Here is a 26,606-nt window from a genome sequence, read left to right as displayed (position 1 = left end):
ATAAAGTCATCATGACCTGCTTATAAGCAACAGGGGAAGAACGAATAATACGATTCCGCACAGAAGATGTCAAGAAAGCATCAAGCAACCGGTCAGCAGTATTCAGAAAAATTGCCGTTTTCATCACCTCCTCTTTGAGACGTTGCGCAGCATCGCGCAAAGTATACCACGGTTTGTCATTCACAGGCCAGTCAGACTCAGTAGGATATTTTTTATTACAACCCTCAGTCGCCAATTGAAGCAAAGAAATTTGACCACCACCATTAAAGTTACGAAAATGATCCTGTACAGTAGAATCCGAACTCAAGGAACAAAACTTCAAACAATCGCCAGCATCCAACATAATGCCAGCAGCGCCCAGTTCATAAAGGCGCACCATCCATGTGAGCAAGGGCTCACCAACTCGCTGCCGAAATCGCTGCAAAATATCACTAATTTCTTGTTGAGTAAAATCCTGCAAAGAGTCTAAAGCAATACCATTCGGAGCACCGGGAGCCTGCTGCACCTTCCGTCGAAAAACTGGATGCGCCGAGACCGCGGGATGAGCATCACAAGGAGCTCGACCAGTACACGTAGAGGAACAATCAGTGGAAGAAGCATCGACCCCGCTCGAAGGACGAGCGCAATCACGGGGTGCACCATCAGAGGCGCAAGAAGCAGATTTACAAGCACGGCCGGAGCGAGAGGACTCGCGCTTGGCAGACTCCTCACCCAAGGAAGGAGAATCACTCGAGTTCCAGATATTACCATCCCATTCATCAGGATTCCAATCCAGTCCGGCTTTCGCCACGACCAGACGCACCTTCCGCGTCGAAACCCGACCACGCCGATTCTTGTATTTATAACGAGCAATTCGCACAGCCGCTCTCTCGGCAATAGTTTGGTACGTCTCAAGTTTGTCAGCAAGCAACTTATTTTGACACCGCAACAAAGTATGAGCATTCTGAATTTCAACAAAGTTCGCTTCCAAATCCTTATGCAAGTTCTGCAACTTCAACAACCTCTCATGGAGGATCCTGTACGCAGACAGAACAATCCAACCTCTGCGCCCTAAAACGGGAAGCTCATCACCCTTAGATACCGGCGCCTTCTGTAAGCAAGTAATCACATTAGCCGGCTCCGCCAGCTCCAAAAAAGAATTCCAATTCTCACTCAAACCAGTAGAATCAGCCCACTCACGGGCTAAGGCTTCATAAGGCGTTGAATCCCAGCCGGGAATATCAACGGGCAACTTAAAAGTAGATTTCGACTTTCTAGAAAACATCTTTGAAAAGAAAGAAAAAGAGAAGAAAAGAAAAAAAAAAAAAAAAAAGAGAAAAGAAAACTACACGCAGGTATATACAAATAATATAGAAACAAAACCACGCACACGCCGAAGACAAACACAATACAACCACAACGCACACAGGTTTCGTAAACGGTTCGTGACGCCAAATGTTCTGCTTGGGTTTTCGGATCAGAAAGAACCCGCTCATCAGAGCCTCACTAACCCAGCCAGAACGTTACCCCCTCCCTAGAACCTATTTACAATCCTACAACCACATATATCTATCACCTAAGGACAGGGGATTCCTACTATGCATACCAAGATCTCATAAGTGGCGGCCTCGCGGTCCCATACGAACCCAGACCTCTCTGCCCATACGACAGTATCACAAGTGGCGGCCTCGCGGTCCCATACGAACCCAGACCTCTCTGCCCATACGACAGTATCAGCACAATCGGCGGCCTCGCGATCCCCTACGAATCCAGACCTCTCTGCCCATACGACAGTATCACAAGTGGCAGCCTCGCGGTCCCATACGAACCCAGACCTCTCTGCCCATACGACAGTATCAGCACAATCGGCGGCCTCGCGATCCCCTACGAATCCAGACCTCTCTGCCCATACGACAGTATCACAAGTGGCGGCCTCGCGGTCCCATACGAACCCAGACCTCTCTGCCCATACGACAGTATCAGCACAATCGGCGGCCTCGCGATCCCCTACGAATCCAGACGTCTCTGCCCATACGACAGTATCACAAGTGGCGGCCTCGCGGTCCCATACGAACCCAGACGTCTCTGCCCATACGACAGTATCAGCACAATCGGCGGCCTCGCGATCCCCTACGAATCCAGACCTCTCTGCCCATACGACAGTATCACAAGTGGCGGCCTCGCGGTCCCATACGAACCCAGACCTCTCTACCCAGACGGCAGTCTCATACGACAGTTCATCCTATGATCACCATAACATACAAAAAGGGAATCAGTCTCACTATTCATCAGATCACACAAGGATTACCAGTTCGGGCATAGCCTGTTCTCAGGTTTGAGGGGCTCCTCTTTCCCTTATTCAGTTACCATTTACCTGATCAGGGTTAACATCTGTTCATGTAGCCGCAGCTGACTAGAAGAATAGGCTACCCTCTTATACAAGAACACACAGCACATGTTGGTTCACCACAAACTGGATACTTTATTACTCATTGCACATACAATCACATAACATTACGATATAACACATAACCTGCAAAGAAAAGTGAAAGATTAAGTTGTACACTCTAATAAGAAAGGGTCGACATCACCTTAGTAGTATGTAGCCTGCACTCAGTGGTCATCTAGGCTCCCTTCTCGTCTATGCCTCGGCTCGCCTGGAATCACCCTTCTCCGAGTCACTGGGACCTCTTCCTTATCGGCTACTCTCTCCTCTCTGGTTATTCTGTTAGGAAAGCATCTGTCTCTCAGTTCTTCTCCGCCTTCAAGATGGCGTCTGTCTTCCCTGGAATAAGTAGTAGCGTTACTGCTAACGGCTAGATGCCGCCTACGGACTGAACTTGTAACTGCCTCAGACTTTCACTAATATAGAGGTGCATTTCCTCATGGAAAATTCCGGCCCGTAACCTGCCGCCCACCAAATTCTTGTACCTCCCCGTACCAAGGACACGTTCCCAGCCGGCCGGCCTGATGTAGTGTCTTCGGCATGAAGAAAAATACAATCCTTCGATAAGGGCCGGCCTGAACCGGTTCTCTCCAAGCGAATAACACCTCATAACTAAAACATCACATTTGACCTAGAAGCATCCCAAGCTGCCGGAGCAGAAAGAAAGATGGAGTCTCTCCCGTTTGAGGCATTCAGCACGGCTCCATGAAATACCCTCACTACAGGACAGGTTATCCCTAATACTAACGAATCTATCCCCTAGGCTATATGTGCAAGCCCTGATCTATGGGGAAGAGCACAGAATCACGTCGAAGTGCCTAGTAAATAGGCTCCATCCACTACTCTAACCCTTAGGCTTGAATGGTAAGAGACTGAAGTCACATTCAATCACCTGTTAATACAAGAAGACCGGGAAAATCGAGCAGAACATTTGGATAGATAGGGGACCAATGGGATACCACAAACACAAGACCAGTAACACAAGAACATGAAGGCTAAATAGGTATGGGTAAGGTTTGGTTAGATAAGGGACCAATGGGAAAGTATCTTCCTGTGTAAATCAAGGATAGCAATAGGTCTCAGTTTTTCAAAATCAAGGAACAATGGTTTGCGTTCCTGATAGACCCTGATTTTAACAAGGTGAGCTCTAATTAGACAAAAATGATATCCAAGTAAGTAGCTCTTAACAGAGTACCAATGTAAATATGATTATATATGGTTTTAGAAACACAGGGCACCAAATTGGCAGCCTGCAAGATCTGTGTTGGATGAAAAACAAGTGTATACAACAAACGGTGTGAACCGCGCCGAACAGACAGGTGAGAATTTTTGTGATAAGCCAGACATAGGAAAATGTATAGTGCCTCTAAGGTAGAGAGCACATTAAAAATGAGAAACGGCCTTTACAACGCGGCTTCAAGCACGCACCCGGTTCCCCACAAGCTAAGCAAAGCTTGCCTTAACCACACATTTAAATAAAGACCTGTCCCTTTCTGCTTGACTTTGCATGCCACTTTAAGATGGCAATAGATTTGCCTCACGGTTGCCTTGGCTCCTCTTACACACGTCAAGCTTACATACTGGCTTCAGGTCTAGCACAGGAGTCTCAAAGACTTCCGTATATGGTAAACACCCGGCTCCTGTCTCCAATACCTTTGCAGACTTTTTGCCGGAAAAAGAGGAACCGAATTGTAAACTTCAACAGGTAAGATGTGGCTGAATCTAGATGTGATAACCATAGTATTTAGCATATGAGTGGGCCTAGCTAAAAGTAATAACAGCCAGGTATTATGTTATTTTTATTATGGGGCACTTTTTGATGCCCCACTATGAGACGAGGTTTTCAATAGAACCACTGATTATGGGGCTAGCCCAGCCTGGTATATCCGATCATGATATTTAGGCTCTGACACAATTTTTCTTCTTTTTCACTGGACGCCAACTCATATTGTGAGACTTACTAGGGAATACATATACACTTCCCTCTTTTTAACATAGAATGGCATATAAAAACTATTGTAACTACGATATGGACAGTTATCAGTAACAGCGTTTGCTGGTTCCTAATAATAGGAAATGAAAACTAGGCTCTTTAAATAAACTATGAACATTAAGAGCTACTTGGATTCTTGTTCCTGAGTACCCCTTTAAGCTGGTCACAATGGAGGTTTTCCATACCGTATGTATATACACACTGTATTTTATCGTCTTCCGGTACTCTTACTCGCTAAAAAAAAGTCCTCTCCATCTACCACGATATTCATTATCTAAACCTGCTAATTTGATCTGAACTCTAAGAATGGTGGAACTTACACAGCGCTGCTCTGGAGAAATGCTGGCTATTTTATTTAAACCGATTGTTGGTCAAAACTGCTGAATTTTGTAACAATTTAAACTGCTGAATAGTTATTTTAAATAACTCAAAAATCCATTGAATTTATTTTCTGCTGCTATTGTTGGGGAAAGCATATCCTTTAGGGCTGTAGCAAACCGCATCCATAGAGAGATAGTGTTACCCCTCCCTATCGTCGAGTGAAGGGGGAGCTGCTGGAGGTTGGCGCTCTAGTTGTTAGCTGTCCACATCTTCATATGGCAGCTGGGCTGCGGACGTGCAGGTGAGAGCATTGCTCTGGGGAAACGCTGGTTATTTTATGAAAACCGATTGTTGGTCAAAACATCTGAATAATAATAATTTTATAACAATTTTAACTGACAAATAACAATGTTAAGTAACTTGAAAATCCATTGGTTTAATTTTCTGCTGCTATTGTTGGGGGAAGCATATCCTTTAGGGCTGTAACAAACCGCAGCTATAGAAAGGTAGTGTTACCCCTCCCTATCATAGAGTGCAAGAGAGCTCCCAGAGGTTGGCGCTCTAGTTGTTAGCCATCCGTGTCTTTATGTGGCGGCTGGGGTGTGGGTGCACAGGCACACCAAAGGCAAGCCTGTCTATGCCTGTCGGTGCCCAAACTGAACCAGGGGCCAGGAACCATGCCCAAATTGGCCCCAAACAAGGTAAATACACAGCCAATCAGATGCTATTGCTCAAGCTACCTCCTGAGTTATGCTGCGCCCCTTTACTGAGAGTGGATAACCTGGGAGAGGGACATGAGGTATGTGCAACAGTGTAACTATGCACTAAAAATGCAGAAAAGACAGACTATAACAAAACAACCCGTACAAGTTAAAAATGAATTCTGGAAGCTGGGTTTAATTAACAGGAGATTTCTTATAAGACATAAAATAGAGATAAGGATCTTGCTGGAAGAGGGAGATTTGGATGTCTTGTTCATCAAGGAAACCTGGCCTAATGATAGTTCGACCCTGGATATTTTAATAGCCCTTCCACAGGGTTCCAAATACACAGACAGGACGGTATAGGAAAATTGGGAGTGGTATTGCCATTCCATTAAAGGAGTTCAAATGCGTTATTACTCCTCTTCGTATATATCAGATTGTGAGAGCTTTCAATTTGCCATCTCATTCTCCCCTATATGGACCTTTTCGGGAGCCTTAATCTATAGACCTCGAGGCACAAGCGCAAATTTTACAGATAATTTGGCGGACATTCTAGCTAGCCTAGCCATGAAGAAAACGCACATCACTGTCTTAGGTGACCTTAATATACTTCTCGACAAATCTAACATTCCTTACATTAAAAAATTGTTGCAGGCACCAGAGGCGATGCAATTAATACAACACGTAGCCTTCCCATCCCACTTGAAAGGGCATATCCTTGATCCTATATTTTCTAATCATCCTAAGATTCAAGTCTCCGCTCCAGTCCCTTTGCCATGGTCAGACCATCATTTTATTTCTTTCACGTTAACTAATACAGGCGCCCAAGAACATTCCAATATCACCCCCAATCCAGTGCAGAGTTGGTCTAAACTTTTCCCAGAAACATAGATTAAAATCCTATAAACCTCATCTCCAATTCTAAAAAGAAACTTACATGAGGTGTACACTTATTGGGAAAACTGGATCACTCAGTCACTGGATTAGTGTATTCCAAAAATTGGGACAAAGCCTGAACCAAATACTAAAAGAGCCCTTTGGTTTAACAGCCATCTAGTCTCCCTAAGGAAAGACTGTAAGAAACTGGAAAGGAAATGGAGCACTGATTACGACTCATCTTTAAAATTCACATATAAATCGACCATAAGGCTGTACCACAATGAAATTAAAAATCAACAGGTTCAATTTTTGGAGGAGAGGATAAACCAGGCTACAAATTCCCTTAAGAAACTTTTTAAGGTTGTCAAAGCTTTGACAACCCTAAACCAGGACACCATCCTCCCAGAATCCTCCAAGAAAAGATGCAATGTGATAGCGGTTTTCTTCCAGAAAAAGGTCATAGACATTTGCAACTCATTTCAAGGTGGTATTGGGGCAGATCAAATTCAAGCAGTATACTTTATGGTGACTCCAACTTTATCTGATTTAACTTCCTTTCCCCCTCTGAATGATGATACTGCATGGGCCCTTTTGAATAAAACGAAATATGGATCTCCTTCAGATCTGGCACCCTCCCCCCCCATGTTCTATCTAAAGGCATGGAGGCCATCCCCCCATTGTCAGTCAAAATTCTCAATTACTCATTAGAGTCAGGATTTGTCCCAAATATTTGGAAATATTCAATCATCACACTGCTGCTCAAGAATCCACATCTAGACCCGACATTGCTGAATAATTACTGTCTTATCTCACTGCTACCTTTCGTAGGAAAACTCCTAGAGAAATATGTAACCCAGGTGTTGTCTGATTTTTAGAAGACAATCATTGTCTTCACCCTACACAGATGGGCTTTCGGGCTCATCATAGCACAGAATCCGCCCTCCTGGTGGTTACTGAGGATCTCAAAAGCACACTTGACCAAGGTGGTCCAGCTACAGTTTTACACTTGGATCTGATCTCTGCTTTTGATACTGATCACGTCATCCAGTTAAACTGGCTCAGGGAGGTGAGGATCCAGGAAAAAGCCGGGGTGTGGCTCACATCCTTTTTAAATGATAGATCCTTTCAAGTCATGGAATCCATGTGTTTTTTCGAAAGTATGTCATCGGTATGTGGAGTGCCACAGGCCTCATCACTCAGCCCTACTCTATTTAATATTTACATGCGGCCACTGTCAGAAATTGTCCAGGAGTTCGGCCTGTCCATAGTTTCCTATGCAGACAACACGCAGCTGGTGGTCTCCTTTGACAATGGTGCAAATCTAGAACACCAACAACTGGCACCTTGTTTGGATAAAGTGGCTAACTAGATGACCAACTGCTGCTTGAAACAAAACGGTGATAAGACAAAGCTGATGATTCTAGGGAACAATGCTGTCCCCAGGTCTCTGCCTAGTTGGCCAAGTAGTATGGGAACCTCTCCAGTCTCCAATTCTTCTATTAAGAATTTTGGAATATGGATGAACAAAGCACTGACAATGGGCGAACAAGCAAAAAAGCTAGTGGGCACTTGTTCTGGACTACTTAGAATGATCAGGAAGGTCCTCGAGCTCATTACGGAGAGATTAAGGAAAACGGTAATCCAATCCATGGTAGTCTCCCCCCTTGATTATGGTAACTTCCTTTACCTGGGTTCTCAGAAATCTGTTATTAAGCGACTCCAAACTGTGCAGAATGCGGCAGCTAGGCTTCTTTGCAAAACTCCAAAGCAAGAAGCAGTAAGGAAGCACTTGAGACAGCTTCATTGGCTTCCTGTTGATGCTAGGATCAAATTCAAGGCCCTTTGCCTGACACATAAAGCAATAACAGAGGCCCCCCTAAAATAGAGGCCTGCTTCTGCCACATGTCTACACTAGAAGTCTAAGATCGTGCCAAGAATGCTTTCTTAGAACTACAAGAATTAAGAAACCAAGATGGGGTGGCAGATCTTTTACACATCTGGTCCCTAAACTTTGGAATGCCCTGCCCCGCGAATTAAGACTGTCAGATGAGGAATCTAGATTCAGGAAAAAGCCTAAGATATGGCTATTTCCCCAGTAACCTAACAGGCATGGTTCCCCGCCGCAGTGCTGGGAAACCCTCGAGCAGCACTGCACTTTATAAAACCTCTACCGAAGTAACTATATGATTCTAACTTAGTTAGAACCCTGCAAAGAAAAAACATAGGGCTTTACTAGATATATTAGTAAATATGATCAAGAAGACTTAATACCAATAGTGCATCTCTCCCTTATATCCCTTTATTAGGAAACTAAGCGTAGAGACACAGTTAAGGGTAAAAACATAGGACAATAGGGGAGAGGAGTTGGCCTAACAGCTAGGGCGCTTGAGCTCGGACCTGGGGAACAGGGTAGTAAGAATAACTAGAAGGGAGAACCTGCGCGAAGGACGGGACGTGGTGAGGTAAGTTGGGCAGGGGTTGGGGGTAGGTTTTAGTGAGGGGCCGGTTTTAAGGCACAGGTCGGGGGGATGAGGGGGGGAGGTTTTAAGGTCGGGGTTGGTATTAGGACTCAGGGCAAGGGGCTGAGATCGGGGGAGGTTTTAAGGTAGGAGGCAAAGTTTTAGGGCTCAGGGCAAGGGGGAAGTTTTCAGAGCAGGGGGATCAAGGTAGGTGGAGTCATGATAGTTTAAGGTTTGAGGGGTGGGGTCTTTTTTAGGACTCAGAGGGTAGGGTTATAGGGCATGGGCCAGAATATTAGGACTCAGGGCGGAGGGGCTGCAGTTTGAACTTTACCACACATCCCTTTACCAAACATGCCTTTACCACAAAATTGTGTGGTAAAGGCATGTGTGGTAAAGGAATGCATTGTTTGGATACATTCGTTGTTGAGGCTGCGAGGTAGAGGCACGCGTGGTTCAGCCATGCATGCCTCTGTCATAAAACCATTAAAAACTGACCTTATATGATATAGTTGAGTTACGAAATTGATTTTTACACTGTGCAGGTAATTGAAAATGCTGCTTTAAGGAGCAATTTATTGACTGCTTAGATTTGCATTATCATAGCTTCAGTCTTGCTCTGGGAAGGAAAGGAACAGTAGACTTGCCAAAGTTAGTTTACCCACTTGGAATTTGAGCTGCGGGCTTTCAAATAATAAAGTCTTAACTATTAGGTAATCAGACTAGTTAGGGTCCGACTTCTGGCTAGAGGCTACCCACGTAGACTGATAAGACATGCCTACAAAAGGGTGAAATGTTATAATCGAGAGGCACTACTAGCCGGTACCACCCGTACACCTAAGGATCAGGTGGTATGTGTTATAAATCACTCCCCATTGAATTACATGATCAAAAATATCATCATGAAAAATTGGAAAATCTTAAATAGTGATGAAAACAATACTCAATTGGAACAGCCATTGGTAGCATATCGCAGAAATCGCAATTTACGCGATCTTTTAGTACACACAAGACCAATCTCATCCAATGTATTACGTCAATCAACCATATTTGGTCTGCCAACTATTTTAGGCAACCACAAATGTGGCTCGTGTCATTAATGCGACAGTGCCATTGTGACAGACTCACTACAATATCAGGGAAGAACTGTTAAATTAAGATCTTTAACCAATTGTAGGAGTCATAACATTGTGTACATGCTAATCTGTCCTTCTGGACTAGCATACATTGGAGAGACTGCACAAGAGTTTCGAATCAGATATAGCGAACATAAATCAGCAATACGTACTAAGAAGATCACAGCCCCTCTTGTTCAACACTTTGTTGATAAAGACCACTTGGAACGTGATCTAAAGTGGGTAATTGTGGAGAAAATTCAGGGTAAAGCAGGGACACCTATGGACACCATTCGTAAACAACAGGAAACTTTTTGGATTTACACTTTTAATAGTGTTAAACAAGGTCTGAATCTGGACATACAATGGTATGTCACTCAACCTTGGTGATGGACTTCTTAATTCATCGCTAATATTCTGTATTGTGATGACTTTTATATATACTGAGCAACATTATGTGGATTAATTTCGTTTACTGAGCAACATTATGTGAATTTGGTTTGCTCGTTGTGCCACTATATATGTAATTTGGACTTTTGATATCTGGCCCTCATTGTGACTGTAATATGGATATGATATGGAAATATGACAAATAACAAACTCATGTCATAACACGTTCATATTTATCCCATAGCATTGTTGACGATTGTCTCCTCCTTGTGTAAAAATCCTTTTTAGTCACGCGAACCTCTAATAACTAAAATGACTCGGTTATAGATCTTAAATAATTATCTCTTTCTTATTAAGAGTGATATAATTCTAGAGTCATATGTATTGTGGTGACTTCCCTTTTAATGCTTATAGTAATCTCGTTGCAAAAATATCATTTACAACGTGCTCAACATTTTCTGATGGTCGTTTCCTTTTTGTGTTTGTCGAATGCATTTTTTACAGGCAGATTTACTTTTACAATTAGAATGGTGTGATTACAGATCCTAAAATATTTACCTCTTACCGACTATGAATGACACGATTTCTGAGTGGCATGTATTGCGGCGACTTTTGTAGTAATTTCGATAGCATTTTTTTTTTGTTAAAATATTATATACAACCTGCTCCTCGCTACACGATCGTTTATCCATCGGCATTATAGATGTATACTTGTGTGGAACCCGTTCCAAGATGGTGTATACTACGTTGGGTGGTTAGTCCTTTTTCCAATTTTACTTTAATCAGGTGGGCCACGCCTGCATCCAACACACTCAAATCCGATTGGTAGGTACCGATATATCAAGTCGAGGCTGATGACACAATGACGTATTGCCGTTCCGTACCGGTTGGCTCGCCCGGATGGTCCGAGAGGTTCAAATACCTGATACAAGCAAATAGGTAAGCTTTGCGCGTATACATTTCGAATAGGATTATCTAACCTCTGTAACCTCTTTGTGGGGTTCTGCTGGCCGTATCAGTATCTGCGTAGCTTGCGGTGGCATCTTTTCCCCTTTTTTTTCATTTTTACTTTTGGCGCTGCATCATTGTATGTTGGGACTCAGCAAATATGATCGCTGTTTCACAGCCTTCTTCCGTTTTTCTGACCAAATGGTAGCATTGTAATTACTCCCAGAGTGTCGGTAGACCGAGTGTGCGGTAATTTGTAAATAGACATCTTGAAAGACAACACAGGGGTTATCCCTGGGCTAACCATACAATTAAAATCTTGTTATATGACGGCGATTACTTGCTTGGTAGTTTACACATTGTGTTTTTTTATACGTATGTATACATAAAGGACATCGCAGTGTATATCTGTTGGGTGCTTTTTTAAAGAAAAGGTGCCTTCATAGTAGATAGGCAACGGGTAGATAGTGAAAAAAAGAAAAAAGAAAACCCAATACTTTGAATACATCGCTCAATACATACTCCGTGTCTCCTAAAATAGCAATTTGTTAGAAAATAAAATAATACATCACAGGAGCCTGCATCTACAGAATAACAAGTAGATTCTAAATATCCATCTTATTACTATTTTCAGTATTACGAGGATTAAAACACCGTACTGGCTTCTTGATCCATCGTGGAATACTTGGATACACAATAAGGAAGATTAATAACGTGCTGAGACTTTGGGAACTAAACAAATCTTGTTGACCTATGAAGATGGGCATTTAAAACAGTTTTTAACCAAAAGGTGACAAAAATATACTTACCCGTGATTACTCATTTTGATTTCTAATAATACCGAAACCTCAACAACAGCCCTTTGTATTTCCCCTATAGAGATGTCTGAAATTATCAACACTTAATACAAGATGGTACTATTGATTACTTCATAGACAGGAACTTACTGACAAGCAAGTAAGTCCTGTTCCAGTATAGATTTTAACATTGAATATGGGTAGTAGGTATTGCACATAGGGTGATTATCCTGGTTCTACACATGGTTTTCTATGTTGTTTTGGTGTTGGGACTTTATACACACCCACTTCTTTTGGGATCTTACCCACATGGATAAAGGCTATGTTTTTTATTCTGCTATTACTTTAAGTAGAATAACCTTACTTTCAGACTCTTTAATAGCAGTTATCCTTTTCTTTCTTTTTTTGAAAAATTATACAAACTGTCTATATTGGTCCTACTTAGTGATCGCCTAACATGTGAAGAAATCTCTTTCTCTTCTTTTAATAGGGTAATTTGGGCCTATTATTGATTTTATCTCTTTATGAATATATCTTTTTAGGTACTCCCTGGGCATTGCTGTTTTCGAATATATCCTTGGTACTGATTAAGGTGGCGCTTATGCCATCGAAACGCGTCGACCAGTGACCACTGACATCACCATCCTGCCTTTGCAGCTGTCTTGTTGGTCATAGGAGATTACTGTCTGTCCTATATCTCCTATCTTTACCAAAAAAACCTTCTTCTCTTTTTTTTTTTCTTTGAAATCTCTTGTTTGTGTACGAAAGTGGCATGATTGTGGAGTGATTTGGTGTGGATGTATATGAGATTGTGGGAAAACGAACATTTCTTCAGTGACTTGTTTTAGTGTGTCCTAGGGACTACTGTTTGAGAAAAGGTGATATAATGCACTACTATTGTGATGAATATAATCATTGATTGTTTAGTATAAAGAAAGTATAAAGTTAAATATTTTTGATAATGAAAAGAAATGTACTGAATCTTTTAAGAAAAAGAGTAATTATAAAATTAAAATAAAAATAACTAGTCTGATTGTGCAGTATCATTGTTTTTAGGGCCCATCCCCCTGAACTTAATTGAATTGTATGAAAAGAAATATAGGTCACGAGGGAGCCTTTCTTAGTATGTTTGCTTTCATTGCCCCTCTTCTCCCTGACCTTAAGTAATTTCTGAGGGGGTCCCATATATTTTTTGCCTTAACTATTAGGTAAGACTTTTAGTAACACATATGGATTAAAAAATAACTTTTTATTGTCAGTATAAAAGAATGAAAAAAAGCCTTTTATTCCTAAAATTTCTTATCTCATTGGGAAAGAAACAGACTGTTCGTACTATTATGTGTGAAGGACAATAAAAGAAAGGCACCTTCAATATACATGATATAAAATCCTAGAGAATATCAATGGGTAAAAACACTGTTATAACAAGTTAAAATATAAAGGAAGGAAATTAAGGATGTCCCTTAGGATCTTTTTATTGATGCTCATGGTGACAATATACCCTAAGCATATTAATTAAATTGGTATGAAAATAAATATTGGCAAGGAATAATATATAAAAGAAATCATGCCTATTGATGCTTGATATGTTTAAATATACACCATGTTGAATTTCATGTCTTTTTTAAAATTTGTGGTATGTATAAAATAATTATAGTAAGAACATTCTTTGCCCGACTGTATGTGTTTATATAATCTGTTTAACAACTGTTTTTATGGAGATATATATTTTATGTTTTCTCCTAGTTTTATCAGTTATTGTTCCTGAGAAATGTGGGATAAAGGTCAAGGAGCCACAGAAATGCTGCGTCGACACAATAACCTTTTTAGTACTTTGATTGCATACACTTATTTTCTATTTTATTTTTGGACCAAATGTTTTTGATGATGATGGTCCAATGGGTGATAGACTATATTAACAAATGTCACTAGTATTTTATGTGCATTTTGTTAAATATTCATGAGATTCTAATTATTGTGGTTGGACCATAATTGGTTATTTTTTAACATCGAAGTTATATCTGTTGATTTTAGGTTAATAATTAAGCATCCACATAGTGAAAATTTGGATTTTAACAACACGTCCAGGGGAAAAACGTTTGTATTAGTTGGCAGAGCCCGATGCGCTGTGCCTTTATTAAGGGGTTACTCTGTAAATTGTTGATATAAAGTGAAAACTCTACACAAGAAAAGTCCTACACCAATTTAGACAAATAGAGTAAAATGTAATAGTTTTGTTTGACACCAATTGACAAAAATCCAATCAGAAGAACCCGGAGATATGTAATTTTAAAGGTTTCAGTGAAAATAGTGCCAAAAAGTAGGGGTGGGCAGTAAACTCCACTCCGATGATGGAGTTCTTGGAGTTTTGCCCTCTCTGTGTTCCAGTTGGAGCACGGAGTTTGGCAAAAACTCTTCAACCACTGGCGGAGCGGAGTTAGCTGCCCTGTGGTTGTTTGTTGTCCCCAGACTCAACTGAGACATCACGGTTGCCACTGCCAAGCCGAAGTCCCAGCATCCTGACCCTGGAACTGACAATTCGTTTGCCCAATCAGTGCTCAGCTCCCATTTAGCTGAGCCACTGGCGGAAGAGAAGGGGCCAAACTTCCACCTTGTGATGTTTTGCTTTACTTTTCCCCCTTGCTTGGCTGCAAGCTCTACCTTTTGTGTTTTTCTTTTCCTGGACCATTAATCAAAAGATTAGGAAAAAAAACAGTCCTGATCTGCTGAATCTGCAGCCTGCGCTCCACATTTTTATTCAACTTTATTTACATCACAAGTTTTAAAACGTGAATTTGTATTGAAAACACTAGGACTCAGCTTAGGCAAGGAAGATCTTAGAAACATCAATTAAACAGCTACTTGATTACTCATTACAAGTAGGAAAATCAAACAGAGTAAATTAATGTAAGATCAAAATGTGTCCGTTCCTGATGATCAATAACTGGGAATCTTCTCTGTGGAACATCGTGACTGGCTTTAAATTGCACTGCTTCCTTTTCAGTTTTTTGCACTTTATCACTGATGTGACAGGACGATGAACGACTCTAATGTGACTTAGTACCAGTACAGTCAACAAATTCTGACCATACTGATCACAGCAAAACCTAGCAGAAGGAGTACAGTGAAGTTCCACATTGTCTCATCTGTTGAGAACAGAGTTTAAAGCCATCAAATCTTCTGGATCCTCTTAGCTCTAGGAGAGTATGACGTTAATCATTATCATGTGATTAACCCCTTCAACCTAACATGCACAATACATAATAGTAGGCCGTGGTACCATAATTATTTTATGATTAAGATGCGTGTTCAATTTCTGGTAAGTTGTGTTGACTTCAAATCGCTTTTTGAAGGAATCGGTCATTTCCAAATTTTTCAATCTAACTGCAAGTTGTTCCACTTTTCCTTCACCTTCAGAATAATCTATGGCGGTCTAAACTAAAGCATTATTTGATATACTTAAAGGATGGACGTCCATTGACTTGGAGATAACATGGTTTGCACACACTTTCAGAACTTGTCTCTTCTCATCAGAACACGGTAATATTGGTTTTCTTGATGATAAAGGATTTTTATTTCCCCCACACCACGCTCCTTCAATTGGCCAACATCTCTGTACCACCTGTACAGCTTTGTTCGCTCTTTGAACAAGATCACTTTGTTTTCTTCACCAGACCTTACCTCCACCTCTGGTAACAAAACTATTGGTTTGAAGTGTATTTTTCATAATTTTGCACAGTTTCTTTGTTACCCTCTTCATCATCCTCACGTTTAGTGACTGCTGCTCCACACCATGGCCCAGTGTTGCTGACTGCTAAGCCCCTTCTGCAGCAGCCATGGCCTGGTGCCGAGCATGCAGCACTGCTCATGTTATGACCGGTATGTAGTGCACATTCTGGGCCAATGGGGGAGGAGGCGGCATGGCCTGTGCGACCAGCTCTCATATTGCCAGCAGCTCCAGTGAAGCCCGTGAAAAATGAGAAAATTACGGCACTGGAGGTGGAGAGCGGCTGCGCCGACTCTGAGTACTTGCAGTACAGCAGTGTTAGCACGCAGGTGAGAGAGTTACAGGCTCTGTGCCTTCCCCTAGTTCCCCTGTGCCCCCTGGCCCCGCATGCCTAAGTGTGATATGTGTAGGGGTCACCAGTTTGTCATTTTGGTCTTTGCCATACTTTAATTGCCATCCTCTGTTGCGCAATAGCAATACGATAGTCCCTTGAGTGAGACCTGCCAGCTGGGAAACTTGCCTGGTTTCTCAAAGGTTTTGGCAGCAGTTTCATTACTGGTAGAGACAGCATGGGAAAGAGAGTAAAGACCATGAAAATGAGCCTTACCTTTGTCATTCCATTGCTCAGTCCTGAAGACACACACAGAAAATGTCTTGTTGGTGCAGTCCGCAGTCTTTGACATAATTATTAGTGAGGCGGGGATGGACCACATTCATTTTCCTCACTACAACTATGCAGACAAAGCATATTATAAGCAGAAAATATTTGTCCCTAGGGGAAAAAAATCCTTGCTAAAAGAGTACACTTTTTGGGGGTAAATAGGCGTATCTCTCATTAAACACTGCTTCCTGCCCCCTGCATTTCACATTGTCATCAATGCGCTTCAGCTCTTCTAAAACTTTGTTCACACTGTACTCAGGGATTTTTGATACTTGAGGCAGAAACTTCACAAAGGGTGTTAAACAGAAACTGGCAGGGGCAAATTTAGTGAAACCAACCCTAAAATAGAAACAGCCTGGGCAAGCAGTTAAGAACACATTAAGAATAGGGTGGCTCTGCTTGCACACAGAAATTTTTCGGTAACTCCACGGAATTCCGCGGAGTAAAACTCCGCAAGCTCCGCCCACCCCTACCAAAAAGTACAAAGTGCCAACTGTGGTTATCTGATGACGCTAGACCAGGACAAAGTCACAAGTACAGGCTGACCGTGATGGAGCACGTGCCAGCTTCAGGGACCAAGTTAGGCCAGCTGAACAAACTACCTTAAATCCTAGCTGCAGAGCGTTGTGATATCCAATGCCGAGCATGTGTCACACATCGGTGACTCCAACAGGTTGCGATGCAAAGTCATACATGGTTGTCGAGGATGCGGTCGACATAGGGCTTACGATGCAAAGTCTTGCATCGAGCATGAGTCGCACACTGACTGGTTCCAAAAAAGTTGTGGGGGTGGCGATGCCGAGTCCTGCATCGTCATAAAGGACTCCGTCGATGAGGTGTTTGACATACAAAGGCTTGCATCGAGGATGCGTCATGGAGCAGCAGTTTTGAGGAGACTGCGGGCTATGATGCGAAGTCCTGCATCAGAGATGCTTCCCACAGGGGTTCCAATACAGAGTCTAGTGAGGTGATGCATTGCACTAGGGGGACAATAGATGGATAGGCAGAGCACCTTCAGGCCCACTTCCAAGGGTCCAGGACTGGGGTGGCACCACTTGAGAGGACATGACTCACTGCTTGCAGAGTCCAGGTGCTAGGTTTCAAGGGTGTTGAGGCCTGTTGTGTTCCTGGGGCTCTGATCAGGATGCCAGCTAAACAGCCCATGGAGTCACTCTCATGGTCCTGGGTCTAAGATGCAAGTACAGTCCATCTCACTCAGGCAGGATGGCAGCAGGGCAGCAGAGTAGCAGGCCTTCTTAGAACAAAGCAGCACAGCAGTCCTTCTTCTGAGTCTTTCACAGGTCCAGATGTGTACTGAATAGTTGGGTCTGAGTGTCCAAGTAGGAGAAGGTTTCGCCCCCCAGAGGTGTTTGGAATTTTCTGCCTCCCTGCCCTGGCCCCAGATTCTCTGGCATCACAAAAGACTAGTGTCAAACCCTTTGTGAGTGTGTTCAGGCAGGGCCTTTGTAATGTGCAAGTGTGGTAGGTGACAGCTCTGTCCCCTCCTGAAGTCAGAGTGGTCTATCCTGCCAACACCTATCTTCTCGTTGTCTCACTGTCTGGGAGCAATACACAAGGACCAACTGCCAGCTACACCTAGTCATCTGGCCCAGGGAAAGGCTGCAGGCATCAAATGGTTAGGACAAGAAAATAAAAACTTTCTAAAAGTGTCATTTTCAGAACTGTGACTCAAAATCACACTTTACAATTAAAGAGGGCTTTTAATTACAATTCTTTAGACACCAAATTCAACATGTCTACCAATTTAAATAGAATAAGTAAACCCAATGTTATGCTATAGGAGAGGTATGCTTTACATTAGTAAAAAATGAATGTAGGAGTTTTTCACTACCAGGACATGTAAAACTTAAAAGTATATGTCCAATCTTTTAGTTACAATGCACCCTGCCCTATGGGCTACCTAGGGCCTACCTTAGGGGTCACTTATATGCAATAAAAGGGAAGTTTAAGGTTTGGCGAGTGGGTTATACTGCCAAGTTGTTTTTTGGCAGTTTACAACTGCATGCATCTGCTTTTGCAGTCCTGGGACATGTTTTGAGGTGCCACTTAAGTGGGTGTCACAATAAGGACTTCAGGCCTACTAGTAGCATTTAATTTACAGGCCCTGGGTATATGTTACACCACTTTACTAGGGACTTATCAGTAAATGTAATATGCCTATCAGTTGTGAGCCACTTTTACCATGTTTTAAAGAGTGAACACAAGCACTTTAGCACTGGTGAACAGTGGTAAAATGCACAAAGTCTTAAACCCAGCTAAAACAAATTCAGCAAAATAGTAGGGTGAAGGCAAACTGTTTGAGGGGAGACCACCCTGAGGCTGAAAGGTCTAACAGTTGGGATTTGTTTAGAAGTTCAAAAGGTGGGGTAATAGCAATTCACCTAAATGGTGACAAGCAGCACTCTACAAATCCATGGTACATTACATTACAAATGCATTAGCCTTTGGCCCATGAAATAAAGTCGCAAAGAAGGCATAAAAACAAGTCAATCAATCAATCAACAGCATTTGTAAAGCGCAACACTGTTACCCCTAGGGGTATATGGGTGCTGTGTCTCAATCGAAGAGCCAGATCTTGAGTCTCTTTCTGAAGTCTGCCAGCGAGGAGGCTGTACGGAGCTGGAGGGGAAGGTCATTGAAGGTCTTGGCAATGATGTAGGAGAAGGAGTGGCCACTGCTGCAGCTATGATAGATGTGGGGGGTGTGCGAGGGCGAGTGTAGAGGAGGGCAGGTTTCTAGCGGAATGGTGGACGTTCAGTCGATGGTTGGTCTAGGCAGGTCCTAGGTCATGGATGGCTTTGTAGGCATGCATGAGGATCTTGAACTGGCGTCTCTACTGGATGAGGAGCTCAGTTGGGGGGCAATGTGGGTTTGTTTGAGGAGGTCCAAGATAAGTCTGGCTGCAGCATTCTGTATGGTCTCAGGCCTTCTGAGGAGCTAGGTGGAGATGCCGGCATAGAATGCATTGCTGGAGTCAAGGTGACTGGTGACAAGGGCCTGAGTGATAGCCTTTCTGGGAGTTGGTTGGGATCCATCTAAAGATTATGTGGAGCATGCAAAGAGTGTTGAAGCAGGAGGAGGTGACTGTGTTGACCAGCCATTTCATGGTCAATTGGCTGTCGAGAATGATGCCGAGGTTGCGTTTATGGTCTATCGGTGTGGATGTAGGTCCAAGATCTGTAGGCCACCCGTACTTCAGTTTTGTCAGAGTTAAGTTGGAGGCAGCTGTCTCATCCATTTGGCTGCATGGGTCATGGCATTGAAGAAGTTGGTTTTGGCATTGGAGGGGTTCTCTGTGAGCGAGAGGATCAGTTGGGTGTGGTCTGCATATGAGATTATGTTGATTCCATGGGATCTGAAGATGTCAGTGAGGGGGTCATGTAGATGCTGAATGGGGTGGGGCTGAGGGATGATCCTTGTGGTACGCCACATATGATGTCTGTGGGTGCGGAGGTGAGGGGAGGCAGTCAGATGCTCTGTGTGTGTCCAGTAAGGAAGGAGGCGATCCACTTGAGGGCGTATTGCTGTATGCCCATGTTGTAGAGTCTATTGATGAGGGTGTTGTGGGAGATGGTGCTGAAGGCCACGGAGAGGTCGAGGAGAATCAGTGCCAGTTTCTCCACAATCGAGGAGTGTTCTGATGTCGTCTGAGGCAGCAATCAGCACGTTCTCATTGTTGTGATTGGCATGGAATCCTGATTCTGCGGCGCTCAGTAGGTGATTTTGTTCCAGGAATTGGGTGAGCTGCTAGTTGACGGTTTCCTTGAGTACTTTGGCTGGGCAGGGGAGCAGGGAGATCCAATGAACATTTTTGAGATCACTGGTGTCAGTGGAGGCTTTCTTTAGAAGGGTGTCTGACATCTGTGTGTTTCCATCTGTCCGGGAAGGTTGCTGTGGAGATGGAGGTTTTGAGGATGCTAGTGAATTGAGTGCTGATTGGGTTCATTGTGAGGTTGTAGAGGTGATGGTGTCAGGGGTCAGTGGGCGCCCCGGAGTTTAGAGGAAACCAGGTGGTAATGGTTTGGCCGATGTTCACTAGTTTGTTGAGGTCATTGGGCTTGAGGGTGACAGGTTGGAGGTTGAAATTGTTGTAGATGTTGATGATCTTGCTGTCAAAGTAGTCTGAGAAGGGGTCGCAGAGTTCTTGGGCGGGTTGGATGGTGTTCTCAATGGCTGTCAGGTTGGAGAATTCTTTGACTATTTTGAAGAATTCATTGTGTGGTTGCCCTTCTTGGCTTCCTTGATGTGCTGGTGATAGTTGCTGAGGGCTGTTTTGAGAGCTGCTCAGTCAGTGGCGTGCCATTATTTCTCCCGTTGGTGGCAGTTGTGCTTGGTGGTCCGGAGTTCTGGGGTGAACCAGCTGGCATGTTTGGTGGTCTTGTTAGATTTTGTAGGTTTCAGTGGGGCGACTCTGTCAATGCTGTGGGTGATTCAGGCAGCGAAGTTCTGGACTGGCTGGTTGAGGTCTGTTGAGGCCTCGGGTTGAGAGGTGGTGAGGATCTGTGACCACTGAGTTTTAGTGACCTTGCTGAAGTGTACAATTGTGTGTTCAGTCCAGGTGTGTTCTGTGGTGTGGCTAAATGTAATTCTGTCGTTGGAGGTGAAAATAGGGTTGAGTGTGTGCATGGCTTTCTACGTGGATTTGGTGACCAGTTGGTTGAGCACGATGTTCTGGTGTGTAAATCATGATAGGAATAAATAGTAACTTAGTCTTGTGGAATTCATTATGCCTGATTATGTACCCTAAGTAATAAATTATAAAAGTATACTTCAGGAGACAAGGATTAGGAATAGTAATACTACAAGAAACTCGCCTGCTGAGACCAAAAGTCGAGAAAGTACCCAAAAAGTGGAGACGGCATATATTTGTAGCTATATATCACAACTATTCAAGTGGGGGTGTTTATCTGCATAGCATCATGGATCCTATTTTCAAGCACAGCAGATCACTGCAGACCCCCCAAGGAAGACAGTTTATAGTGGGAGGTTTTCTTGACGGCATTGAAACATCCCTGGTAAATGTTTATGCATCAAACATAGATGATGAGGCATGTTTTAGAGAGATAATAATTGTAGTATCCCCTTAACTGGTAGCAAGATTTATTTGGGCAGCAGCCCTAACTTGCGTATTAAATGGTCAATCAAACAGACACTCTCCCAAAATAGGTTCTAAACCAGAATGGAAGCAAAATTTGTAGATATAATGCAGGAAGCCAAATTAGTAGCCATTTGGTGGCATCAACCACCAGTGGATAACACGCTTTCATATTCCACACACATGGCAAACTAGACTGTGTTCTGGGGGAAAGCAAAGGATTTTGATAGGTTTGCGAATACAACCTACCTAAATATATTTGTTTCGGACCATTCATCATTGCTTGCCACATTATTACAAACAAACTAAAGGTCAGAAATACCTATATGACCATTTAATGTGGAGACTTTGTCACTCATCTATGGGGATTTACCCAACATAATGAAAACTAGAAAGTACAGCAATAGCAGAGGTGGCCTATATGGTAGCACTCCTAGGGGAGATAAATGCAGTTGGAACACACCACAGGCAAAATCGCTATTGGTCTAAAAAAAAACTGTTTTTTGGCTGAGACAATGAAGAAAAAACTAGAAGATATCCTGACCCATCAAGATGAAAATGGCCATGCACAATACAAAGACTACGCAGACAGAGTGTCAAAGAAGGGAACATGCTTGCTAGCCACAGACACATTTAAGATGTCAAAGAAGCACTCACAGCAGACAAGCTACCCCCTCTATGAAAGAGATGCTCACCACCTACATTTCAAAACCTGACAAACACTGCATTTATTTTGCTCTGTTGTATGCGCTCGATGTTGAATACTGATGTAAAGATACTTAGCAAACCACTAGAAAAGAGAGTACAGCAGTAATAAGCTCATTGGTACACAAAGAGCAACCTACATTTTAATGCACGTCTGACAACTCCACATTAGCGGTATTGAATATGGAGCGTACATTCAACACACTATGCTGGTAATACATCTAGTTAGTGATGGAAAAAATGGGGTTTGGACTAAGCCTGGGCGAAGCACTATGCTACGCTCGCGTAGTTTGCGAAGTTCGCGCTACTTCGCACTACGCGAACTGCACGTAGCACAGTGCGAACACGCGTAGCATAGTGTTGCGTAGTGCTGCGGTAATTTTTTGCTTGCTCGCGGTCCTCAACGTCAAGTTGGCGACCGCGAGCAAGCAAAATGACATCCCGGCGAGACTTTTCCTTGTTCACGATCAGCAACTTCAAGTTGGCGATCGCGAGCATGGAAAATAAACCTCCCGGCGAGATTCCCAACGCGAGAAGGTCAGGTTTCTCATTGCGAGTGGTCACGTATGCTCGCAACCGCTCGCGATGAGAAACTACCAGTTCGCGTTGAGAAAGCTGAAGCTCGAGTAAAAATCTACTCAAGCAGCAGAAAACTACAGCTCGCACTGTGCAAGATGCCATTTTCAATGATTGCACAGTGCCGGTTGCTTGTCCGCACTGTGCAATCATTGAAAACGACATCTGGCACAGTGCGAACAAGGTACTACGCAGTTCGCAAAGTGCTACGCGTAGCTCGCGTAGTGCGAACTTCACTTTGCGTAGCTTCGCGAAGTGCTACTTCGCGAACTACGCCCAGGGTTAGTTTGGACCAACATTTCTAAATTGGGCAGAATTATTATACTTATACCAATCAGCATGTGTCAGGACTAAGGGATGGATTTCAAATAGTTGGAAACTCAAAAGGAGTACATGACAAGGCTGCCCTCTGTCCCAATTGTTATGCCCATTACCCAGCAGCAAACAGACTGCAGGCTGCTATGGTGGCACAGTGGGGCATCGATAAAGACACTTTGTCATTATATGCTAATGATACATTGGTATACTTGAAAGATCCTGAAAACTGATTTCCAATTATTCTTCAAAACCTTGAAGAATTCTAGAAAAGTGTCAGACCTAACCACTAAAACTGGGGCAAATCAAAGTTATTCTCTATTGGCAACATTCTAGAAATGGTTACAAATCTACAGGCCTAGGACCGAGTCACAAATGGCAAGCAACTACTACATATGAGTGATATGGGTAAAATTCACTCAGAGGAATTTTGGAATTTGCTTTCATTGTCTATTATGGAGATAATTTCAGAGGCAAAAGTGTTTTCCTTCTCAGATGGCTTTACACATGAAAAGCTCTTTCTGCCCTATCCTGTTGAAACTTTTTAAGGAATTAGAGGAAGAAAATACGTTCTTACCTACTCCTTATAGTTTTTGACTCCCTGTCTGCCAGGTGAGTGAGAAAAAAAACAGGGTTGAATTTTGAAGTGGAAGAAGCTTGAATCACTAGGCTGGATCCTTAGGAACTGGTCTATAGTGCAGTTAACCGTTACCGAGTATAGACTGGAGTAGACATTGGACGCAACTGAGGTCCTCCTAGTTCCTCTATTAGGGCATCATTTAAAAAGAGAAAGGGTTGTGGCCATTCGTAGAATACCTGTGAAGAAGCTATGACGATATTCCACTGAGGGAAGAGGGAGGTCTAAAGTTTCTGCTCCCTAATTCAGTGCCACATAAATAGAAGCCATCTCTGCTGCAGCTGGGTCAGGGTCTTCATCTATATCAATATCAGGAGAAGAATCCAATCCACCGGAATTCTGGAGAGCTGTGGAGTCGAATGATCCCATAGAAGGGAACCTCATAATAGGGTCTTTCATCTCTACCTAGACCTGTTCTTGTTCTGAATCTGACCCAAATAAGTCATGTCTACGGTCCTCATGCAAGTACTGAGTCTCAGTCTCTTCTCTGCATTGTTTGTCTTCAAGCAACCTTTGAATCTCCATTCTTGAATAAACTTTTTGTTTAGACTAGTGGTAGAGGAGGCTCGTGTGATGATAGTACGTGTGATGATAGTACCACTTGTGACATCAATGCCGCCAGAGTCAAACTTTGTTCCAGTCCTTGTATCTGTGATGTTGCCGGCGGCATCGGAAAGTAGTTGGGAAGAGAGCTGGCTTTGGAAGAACACCCCCCTGTACCGGTAAAGCACACCGTGTTGATGGAACATTCGGCATCAGAAGGGAGACAGAGCCCTTTATGGACACAAGGGGCTAGGTGGCACAGCAGAGTGGACCTCAGGTCTTTTGAAACATCTCCAGCATCACGTGAATATCTTTAAGTTGCTGGATGCATTTCTGGTGCCGGAAAATCGGGGTATGCCAACGACAGTGCAGACGTAGGTAGAGGCAATGGAGGCATAGATGCCAGCACTAGCGTCGGTGATATTGGTGAAGTCGGTTGCTGGTCCAGCTCCACTAGCTGAGGTTCAGACGAAGACTGGGACTTGGAAGAAGCCCTAAGAGGATTCTTACCTTTGGACTTGGACCTTCTGGAAGAAGAAAAAGAATGTTTCTTCCTTTTTTCCCCTCAATGATTTACATGAGGAAAAGGGCAATAGGGGGACCTCAATCTTCTTTGGGCACTAGAGCGTGATCGAGTGTGATGACAGCCTCTGTGGTCGTACTTCACCTTTGCCATAAAAAGTTTGGCCTCCCATTCTTGTATTGCCTTAGTATTCATCCTAAGACAAATATCACACCTCAATAAGTAATGCCTCAAGCCGAGGCACCACTAACAATTGCTGTGTGGATCTATAATGGACATTTGTCCATGACTTTTCCGACAGGGCTTGAACCCTGATTTCTTACGTGGTGGCCTTATCACCTGCACTACACCAGATTTCTTTACTCACATGAGGAGATGAGAGATGCCTCAGAACCGAGTCATAGCGTGCCCACAGGAACAGAACTTACATCAGGGCACTGAGGTAGCCGCTTTATGGCTCCATTGACATTGCCACAACTCCACTTCCAGCACTGACATGGAGCCAGCATCACCTACTGGGGGCTGAGTGGAATTGCAAACGTTTCCAGACCCGGTCTGTGCCTGGGTTATTCAAAGGTGAGGAATCTGCAGATAAACGTATCCATCATAAATGTTGTATGTGGAGATAAGAGGTTTCATTGGTGTGTCATTGATGATAAACATCCCCTTTCAAATAGGAGGTATTTTTTTTATTTCTGGAGGATGCTGGTGTATTCAGTAGCCATTAACTTGTGTTCACATATCACAAATAGTATGATCCTTTTTCTCTGAAGTATGTTACTTTCAGCACTATGATTAGAAACTCATTTCCACAAGATGCCATTTAGACAGGTGCCGGTGATGTATTCCAGAGAGTGTTATAATATATGCACAAGTACATTTCATTCAGGTAAACAAATGTAAATAATGTTTGGTCCAAAACTTGTTAAAAACATTCTTCTGCTAAAATGATAATGGTTGGTCCTCAAAATGTTCTCTTCTACTACTAATCACACTTGCTTCTCCATCTGATTCCATTGGACATTTTATGACTCACATCTTTTTTTCTTTAACCACACTACAGTCAGGCACCATACTATCAGCACTTTTACAAACATTGAATAAGTGCCTAATTCTTACTGTACCTCTTACTCTTTTCAGAACGCAAATGATTATTAACCACATGTGATCTAGACCCACATCTATAACATTGCCCTAACATTGTCCTATTCTTCAATTTCCTACCTTCTTTCTTATCACTACTGGCTGTATTAACTTGCACCCTTTGCTGCAGTAGATATTTCATCCAAATTCAAATTCCTTCAAATCAATAATCTTCCTTGTGCTGTCTTAGAGTAACAGTTAATGATTATGTGCTCACATCACTAGTGGCCAAAGAGTGCCTCAAATTCATAAGATTACACTAAAATGTGAGCATCTGACACAAATTTGTCCACAGTTTCTTTACTTCCCTATGTCTAGTGAAAATGTTAAGTCTCTCCACAATCCAACTTTAGGGAAAATGTTGGTCAAGCATTTTAAAAGCCTCCAAGTACTCATTCTACCTTCAAACGTCATTGTTAGGGGTCTCTATTTCAGGGAAATAGGCAAAAATGTGTCTCCTGGGTCAAATATTTTGTCATCAATTACCAACAGTAAATTTATGAATGCTCTGTACAACTGTTTCCATTTCTGTGCTTGTTTCGTCACACTAGACAAAAACATATTAGATGGTACAATATTGAAGTAGTGATACTGAACTAAAAACTTTAAATCAAAGATGTATTTACAGG

Source organism: Triturus cristatus, chromosome 4_2 (genome assembly GCF_964204655.1).
Source record: "Triturus cristatus chromosome 4_2, aTriCri1.1, whole genome shotgun sequence".
Classification (NCBI taxonomy): Eukaryota; Metazoa; Chordata; class Amphibia; order Caudata; family Salamandridae; genus Triturus; species Triturus cristatus.
This window is presented reverse-complemented; position numbering follows the sequence as displayed.